The sequence below is a fragment of the Mus caroli genome, chromosome 13 (genome assembly GCF_900094665.2).
Source record: "Mus caroli chromosome 13, CAROLI_EIJ_v1.1, whole genome shotgun sequence".
Taxonomy (NCBI): Eukaryota; Metazoa; Chordata; class Mammalia; order Rodentia; family Muridae; genus Mus; species Mus caroli.
Window position 1 is genome coordinate 72,764,465 of NC_034582.1, and position 8,945 is coordinate 72,773,409.

General features: G+C 41.8%; 1 long non-coding RNA gene across 2 annotated transcripts in view; it reads left to right on the forward strand.

Annotated features, from left to right (window-relative positions):
* LOC110308128 overlaps positions 1-8,737 on the forward strand; it is a 39,138-nt gene extending 30,401 nt beyond the window's left edge. For both annotated transcript variants that reach the window (XR_003834676.1, XR_003834677.1), the window contains exons 2-4: positions 1,541-1,736; positions 4,501-4,654; positions 8,237-8,737. This is a non-coding gene — a long non-coding RNA (uncharacterized LOC110308128). The remainder of the gene's footprint in view (positions 1-1,540; positions 1,737-4,500; positions 4,655-8,236) is intronic.
* Positions 8,738-8,945: the final 208 nt, after the last annotated feature.

Below are 8,945 nucleotides of genomic sequence, written 5' to 3' on the forward strand. Positions count from 1 at the left end.
CTTCCTTCCTTCCTTCCTTCCTCCCTTCCTTCTTTCCTTTCTTTTAACTTTGGATTGGTTCTTTGTGAATTTCACATCATACATTCCAATCCCACTCATCTCCTTTTCCCTGTATCTGCCTTCCACCCTATACCCTTTTGCCTAGATGTCTTTGCTTGCAAATGTTCATGTAATGACTCCTTGGTCTTGTCCAAGGCCTCTGACTTCTGCCATCAATACTGGATCCTCACTGGGACTCCTCTCACATACCCTCTTGTTGCCCATGGAGATTCTGTAGTTTAGGATTTGTAGGACCACCCTGTTCACAGCTCCAGCAGTTCACTGATGTGGTAGATGTTGGGGTGGGCCAATTCAAAGTCCTAGATCTGGTCTTGAGAGGTTTCTAGGCTTGTCAGCCTTCTAACTGCCATGAACCCACCTCACGGAGATAAGCTTTCCTGTCCTATCCTGGCTGGCCTATCCAATGTTGTTGTCTGCAAGGGGCAGTGCCAGCTCTCCAGCTCTCATGCCCTTAGGGCTAGCTAATCTACACCCACACTGTCAGGGTTAACTCTATTGTGCTGCTCAGGTTAGGTGCTGGGCCTGCTTTCCCAAGTGCTGCAGCAGATTCAGCTCACCTTCAATCCTGGCAACAAGGGCCAACTCTTTGTGTTGCCCAGATGAGGTGCAGGGCTTGTTTTCCTGCTCTCATGACCCCAGGGCTAGCTCTTCTGCTTGCTGTAGGTAGCAAGGGGTGAGGGTTGCAGAGGACATCTCTCTTTCACCCATGCCACTACATGACAGACAAGTTTTGGGGAGTGTTTTCTAGAGTGCTGCAGTAGCTGAGGGGCAGGGACAGCTCTCCTGATCTGATGACTTTGGGGCCAGCTCTTCTGCCTGCTGTAGGTAGCAAGGAGCATGAGGGGAGGATATCTCCCTTGTTCATGTCACAGCATATCAGAAAAATGGTGGAGCCATCTTTTTTTCTCTCCTCATACCAGGGTCAGCTCTACTGTACTACCCAGGTAAGGTACAGGGCCTGTTCTCCTGAGTGTCAGCAAGTACTTTCTTAATATTTATCTCAAATAATATTGTTTCCCTGAACCATTTATTATAAACCTGACTTCTTTTTTTTAGTGTCTGTAATATTATATATAAAACATATTTTAGAACTGATTATAGGATAATACAGAGGCCAGGTTTTATATTTTTAACTTCTACTAGATTTTCATTTTACCACACAAAAAATAACATGTTTAATTTATTATTCAAAAATTTCATACATACATGTATATAAATGTATATAATATATTTTGATAATACAGACTTTTGTTTAGAGCTGAGCCATATATTGTAGAAATTGGAAATCAAAATGAAAAACCATCTTCAGAGTTTGTAGCCTTATAGAGAACTCCCAGTTTCAGTAATTTGAAGGATGATAGAGGGACATTATGAAGACTTTGTTGATAAAGAGAATATACCAAATATTTTTAAACATGCAATTATGACTGACCATGTTTTTGCAGTGCTTTAAAAGCTAACAGAACTTATTTGTTTGCAGGTGGCTATGGAATGGTGTAGCAGATTGCTGCAGATGGTTTCAATAGTTCTGCTGAATGCTCCTCGTTTGTGCCTGCAAGAGGAACTCAAGGCTTTATGTATGGCCATTGCTGTGACCTAGTGTGATGCTCTACTTTTCCACTGAACTCTGCTTGCTCTAACTGAGGACCTTAGCTATAATTTAGCCTTTTCTTTTTGTAAGTAACTACACATAGCTGAGACAAAATTATTTTGATGTTTAAAAAACAAGAAAGGCAGCCTAAGCCAGGTGGTGGTGGTGCACGCCTTTAATCCCAGCACTTGGGAGGCAGAGGCAGGCGGATTTCTGAGTTCGAGGCTAGCCTGCTCTACAAAGTGAGTTCCAGGACAGCCAGGGCTACACAGAGAAACCCTGTCTTGAAAACAAAACAAAACAAAAAACAAACAAGCAAAAAAAAAAAAAAAACCAACAACAACAAAAACCAATTTTATTGATTTTTAGCCATTTTTAAAAAATTATAGGTTCTCCTAAGAGTCACAGGCTTTTGATCAAAAGTTTGTGTTTCTAATGTTCTCCTTTATGATTACATTATAAAGTACATAGAATCATATTGGCTTACTCCAAATGCCAACTATCTGAAACGTTTTAGAACATATAAATCCAGTCCCCATGGCAGTACATTCTACTTCATTAGTTACTAATGTTAGAGAATTGGGATCTGTTCATCTGATCTTTCAATTTTTTTCTGAAACAATTGTTTCAATAATATTGATGCAGCTATTATCCTGAAACTGTGTGCTCCTAGAACTGTGATTTTGAGTTGTATTTTTTACTGCTTCTGAAGGGTTTCTAACAGTTTCACTTGAATATATTATTCTTTTATATAATACAGAGGCATAATATTAATTCTACTCATAATGTTTTTTAGTAATGTCTACTCCTCTTCCCAACCCTCACGAAAAAATTCCTTTTTACTACATATTTTCTTGATTTACATTTCAAATGTTATCCCCTTTCCTGGTTTCCCCTCCAAAAACCCCTTATCTCCTCTCTCTTCCTCCCTGCTCACCAACCCACCCACTCCCACGTCCTGGCCCTGACATTCCCCTATACTTGGGCACAGAACCTTCACAGGATTAAGGGCCTTTCTTCCCATTGGTGACCAACAAGGCCATTCTCCACTACATATGCAGCTGGAGCCATAAGTCCTACCAAGTGTGCTCTTTGGTTGGTGGTTTAACCCCAGGGAGCTCTGGGGGTTGCTGGTTAGTTCATATTGTTGTTCCTCCTATGAGGCTGCAAACCCCTTCAACTCCTGGGTTCTTTCTCTAGCTCCTTACCCTATGCTCATTCCAATGGTTGGTTGCTGTGGGGAATTGGGCTATGCACAGACAGGTTGGTCTCCAGGTGAGCTGAGGTCTGAACCCCAAAGGGTGATAATTCATCTTCATGACACGGTAGGCGTTCCCTCATGCTCCTGGAACTCTGGCTCATGCCTAAGTTACTGCGCCCTACAGCCACCACAAGAGAAGCATGTCTAGAAGTCACATAGTCAATGGCCCAAATTATCCTCTGCTACCAAATGTTGGGAATTAAAATGGGGCCCTGGGGGAGGAGGGGGAAGGGGAAGACCCACTCTCCATCAGAGTTCCACCTATTCTCTGGTCAGTCTGGTGTGGGAGGGCTACTATCTACCTTCTTCTCATCCCCGGATCGCCATCTAAGCCTCTGACCCACTCTTTGGGGGGTGGCAAGGGGTAGCCTGGTGTAGCCCTACCTGGGAGCTCCCGGCTACTTTGCTAAAGCCACTGGGGGTTATGGGAGAGAGGGATGAGGGAAGAGAGGTTCCCAACACTGGTGAGAGTGAGTGCAGTGGATCTTGATGATCAGAGACTCTCTATGGTTTTAGAGCTTTATTGTAGAAAGGCAGCAGGAAAGAGAGAAGGTAGGAGAGAGAGAGAGAGAGAGAGAGAGAGAGAGAGAGAGAGAGAGAGAGAGAGAGAGAGAGAGAGAGAGAAGAGAGGAGAGAAAGAGAGAGAGAAAGAAGGAGAGAGAGAGAGAGAGAGAGAGAGAGAGAGAGAGAGAGAAGGCTAGAGAGTAAGAGGGAGAGAGGAGAGGAGAGGAGAAGACAACGAGAGGAGGAAGGAGAGAAGACAGAGAGGAGAGAGAGGGATAAGAAGCAAGAGAGTGAGAAGTAAGAGCATAAGAGAGTGAGGTGGGGGCCTAACAGCTCCTTTTATGGTCTTTACTGTTGCTAGGTGACTGGGGAGGAGTTTAGCCTGAAGGTCAGAAGCTTGGGCCATTGCCTACTTTGTTCTCCCTTCTAAGAAGGACCGATATATCCACACTTTGGTCTTCCTTCTTGCTGAGTTTCATGTGGAAACCAGAAAAATTCTATTTCAAGAATTGGTAGGAACACTTTATTACACAACTTCTTTACTAAGGAGAGTGAATAAGTAGCTAGAAATTAAAGTACTTTTTCTGCATGAAAAGTGGGAATATTTTTCAGAATTCTGGGAAATGTCAAAGTAATTTTGGTTGTAGTCATATTGCATTTAATGCTATTGAGAATATTGCTAACATTAACAAAAATATTCTGTAATTTCCACAGTTATTGCTATTGGTGACAAGGGATGTGAGTTGGCTTGCATCCATGCTTTGAGCATCACCATTAGACACATCTGGTTCCACATGTCAGAAACAATCTTTCCTTTAAGACAGTTGAGAAAATTTTCAGTTGGGGGTTGTGGTTAGGGTTGATTATTCTATATTTTAATCAATGATATTTTAGAGTATAACAAATGTTCCAGAGTAAACACAAGTGTAAAATTTTATGTATAAGAAGAATTTTAAACATTTCTTTGATTTTTAAAAAAGTTTATCAGAATATAGTGGTTTGGAACCAAAGGCAAATTTTATTCTATAATAATCATTTTATCTTTTTGTTTTTCCTTGTGACATTGGCAACATCCACTTTGCAGATATTAAGCTGTTGTTGAGGAAGGAGCTTTGGCAATAGAAGTAACCAAGCAGCAGGTTCAGTTCCACTGTTGACACAATTGGAAACGGATCCCTACTTTATGCATTGGAGATGCTATGAAGACTACTCTGATGTTCCCCTATTGGGATAGTGAAGTATGATGCTTCATTGGTTGAGTGTATGCAATCAAAATAAGAGTGAAAAAGGAAGATCTGGGGGGTGGGCAGATGCCTGCTGGGTAAACTATTTGTGGCATAAACTTGATAACCCCACAGGAAAGCCAGATGTTGTCATGTGCTTCTAACCACAATTCTGCTATTGAATGGGGGCTTACTGGTCAGTGACTAGCCAAAATGTGAGCTTCATGTGCTGAGAGAACTACCTATCTCAAAAATAAGGTGAAAGGGTTAGAGAGGTTGCAAAGTAGCACTGACTGATCTCTCAGAGGAAAACGTGGGTTCAACCCCTAGCACCCACATAGCAGCCAACAACCATCTGTACTCTAGTCTCAGGGGATCTAGTTCCTTCTTATATCCTCAGTGAACACTGCACATATATTGTGCATAGACATACATTCGGTCAAACAAACACTCAGACACATAAAAATAAATGAAATCTCAAAATATTTTAAAAAGATAATGTGGAGGGTGATTGAGGCCTTATATTAATCTTTAGACTTTGCAAAATGAGTTTTATACACACACACACACAAAACACACAAACACACTATATGTACACACACATATATACACTAACACACACACTTGAAAAAATGTTATTGCTTAAATTTTTTTGATAACTTGTCTCAGAATTTTTATTATTGATTTCATTATAATATTTATTTTTAGATCCTGGATGGTTTTGTTCAATTCCTTCACATTTTTGTTTTGTTTTACTGTAATTCTTTAGGGAATTTTTGTGTTTCTACTGTAGCAGCTTCTACGTGTTTATCTGTATTCTCCTGTATTTCTTTAAGGGAATAATTCATGCCTTTCTCCTTTATTAGCATCATGAGATGTGATTTTAATTCAGGGTCTTGCTTTTCCAGTGTGTTGGGTTATCCAGGACTTGCTGTGGTGGGAGAACTGGTTTCTGATGATGCCGAGTAATCACTGATTTCTGTTGCTTTTGTTCTTGCCCATGCCTCTCACCATCTCGTTATCTTTGGTGTTAGCTGCTCTTAATGTCTCTGAGCCTGTGTGTCAGTATTTCTGTGAGATCAGTTCTCTTCTAGAGGAATTTGACTATGGAGAGCTGGGACACAAGTTCAGCTCCAGACATAGATGTAAACAGGAAGGATCCTGTCCCTGTTTGTTCCTTGGTTCCTGTTTCCTTTGGGCTCCAGATGGGTCCTTCAGAGAAGAAGTGTGGTCCTACCTGTGCTTACAGGTGTGTCAGCACTGCTGGGAGATCAGCTCCTTCCAGGCAGGATCTGGATCTGGATTGCTGTGGCACAGGGTCAGCTCTGGGGCACAGATGGAAACCAGAATGATTGGGTCTCTGGCTGTTCCTTGGTTCCTGTGTCCTGATGTCTCTGGATGGGTCCCTCTTGGGCCAGGTGTGTGAGCAGAAGTGGTGGTCTTACCTGTGTTCTCAGGTGTGTTAGCACTCCTTGGAAACCTGCTCTCCCCTGTCAGGATCTAGGTATGGAGATCTGTGGCACAGGGTCAGCTCCAGGAACAGATGGAAACCAGAAGGTTGTTGGTGAGATATTATGAGTGTTGCTTTTGACATCACTGGGAGACACAATCACACAGCAAACTTTCTGATCTTCTGACACTTATAATCTTTTTTTTTTTATAATGGATGTTTTCTTCATTTTCATTTCAAATGCTATCCCCATTCCTAGTTTCCTCTCCAAAATCCCCTACACCCTCCCATCTCCCCCTGCTCCCCAAATCACCCAGTTCCACTTCCTGGCCCTGGCATTTCCCTATATTGGGGCATAGAATTTTCGAAAGACTAAGGGCCTATCCTCCCATTAACGGCTGACTAGGCCATCCTATGCTACATGTGCAGCTAGAGACATGAGCTCTGGAGGTACTGGTTAGTTTATATTGTTGTTTCTCCTCTAGGACTGCAGATCCCTTCAGCTCCTTGGGTACTTTCTCTAGCTCCTTCATTGGGGACCCTGTGTTCTACCCAATAGATGACTGTGAGCATCCAGTTCTGAGATCCACTGTGAGGCACTGGCATAGCATCACAGGAGACAGCTATATCAGGGTCCTGTCAGCAAAATCTTGTTGGTATATGCAATAGTGTCTGGGTTTGGTGGTTGTTTATGGGATGGATCCCCAGTAGGGGGGGGGCAGTCTCTGGATGGTCCTTCCTTCAGTCTCAGCTCTGAATTTTGTCTCTGTAACTCTGTCCATTTGTATTTTGTTCCCCCTTCCAAGAGGGAAGGAAGTATCCACACTTTGGTCTTCCTTCTTTTTGAGTTTCATATGTTTTGCAAATTGTATCTTGGATATTCTAAGTTTCTGGGCTAATACCCACTTATCGGTGAGTGCATATCATGTGTGTTCTTTTGTGATTTGTTTACCTTACTTAGGATTATATCCTCCAGATCCATCCATTTGCCTGTGAATTTCATAAATTCATTGTTTTTAATAGCTGAGTAGTACTCCATTGTGTAAATGTACCACATTTTCTGTATCCATTCCTCTGTTGAGGGACATCTGGGTTCTTTCCAGCTTTTGGCTACTATAAATAAGGCTGCTGTGAACATAGTGGAGCATGTGTCCCTATTACAAGTTGGAATATCTTCTGGGTATATGCCCAGGAGCCACTTACAATCTTTAGTCTCTCTCTTCCACAATGATCCCCGAGTCTTAGGTCAGGAGTTGTTGTATAGATATAGTCACTGAGACTGGGTTTTCAGCTCTGCATTTGATTAGTTGTGGCTTTCTGTAGTGATCTCCATCTGTTGAAAAGAGAAGCTTCCTTCATGAGGGGTGAGAACTACACTTATCTGTGAGTATAAGAAGAAATATTTAAATGTAGTTAGAGATTATGCTGGTATAGTAAAGTGCCAGATGTAAGTTTTCCTTCACAAGCCATAACTTTACTTGTGGGTAGTTGGCTAGGTTTCAAGTACCAGGCATGTCTTCCCTTGTGTTGAGTGGGTTTTAAGTCCAGTTAGAAAGTTGTAGGTTACCAACAATGTATGCATGGCATTACTGCATCCATAGGGTTATTGTTCCATGCTGATTATTTTTGTGGTGCATAGGCATCAGAGCTGGGTATGAGGAGGACTGTTGTTTTCACGTCAGTTTCTGCCTGGAATTCTTGAAGTAGAATCTGTATGGTACCTCTTAGGAATATTTAGGAATATCCTGAATATCTGCTTCACTCTTTAAGGAGTAGAACTGGTAATTCTCATGTTTTCTACAGGCTGGCACTAGGGCTCTGGAAAATGCATTTAATATTAGACAGATCATCTAAAATAGTAGTTAATTATTGTATAGCAGATATATCATGAAATAGAAAATGTTTGACTATTGTCTTAGTTAAGATTACTATTTTTTCTGATAAAACACCATGACCAAAAGCAAGTTGGGGAGGAAAGGGTTTATTTGGCTTACAAGTCCACATCCATAATCTAGCACTGAAGAAAGTCAGTACAGGAACTCAGACAGCATAGGAATCTGGAGGCAGCAATTGATACAGAAGCCATGGGGGGGGGGTGCTGCCTATGGACTTGCTCCCCTTGGTTTTCTCATTCTACTTTCTTACAGATCCAAGAATCACAACCAGTCCAGGTGTGTGAACCCATCCACAATGAATTGAACTTTTCCACATCAGTCATCAATTAAGAAAATGCTCTACAGTCTTGCCTACAGCCAAGTCTTATAGAGGCATGTCTCAAGTTGGATTCCTTCCTCTCAGATATCTCTAGCCTGTGTCAAGTGACATAAAATTAGCCAGCACAACCATTGTCAATGAAAAAGTGGAATCTTATGTTTCTGTAAGAGTTATTTTATTGCATTTGTGGCTGTAAAGATTGACTCCTGGGCCTTGCACATGATAGGTTAGTGTTCTACCTGAGATATGGCCTCAGATGTCTGTGATTTCATGACATTAGCCAAAACACCCAACAGCGGGGAGATAGGACTTGAAGAGTCCACCTCTAGTAGATAAATATGGCTCCTAGTAAAGGTATGGGGTCTACCCATACATCTCAAAATTTTTAATTCAGAATTTTTCCTGGCTAAAGGAAATACAGGAACAACAACAACAACAACAACACAACAACAACAACAAATGGAGCAGAGACTGAAGGAAAAGCCATTCAAGGACTGTCCCACCTTAGGATCCATCCCATCTGCAGATACCAAACTCTGATACTAGTGCTGATGTCAAGAAGTGCTTACAGACAGGAGCCTGGTAGTCTCTGAGAGGATCTGCCAGCACCTAACTAAGACAGATGGAGATACTCACAGCCAA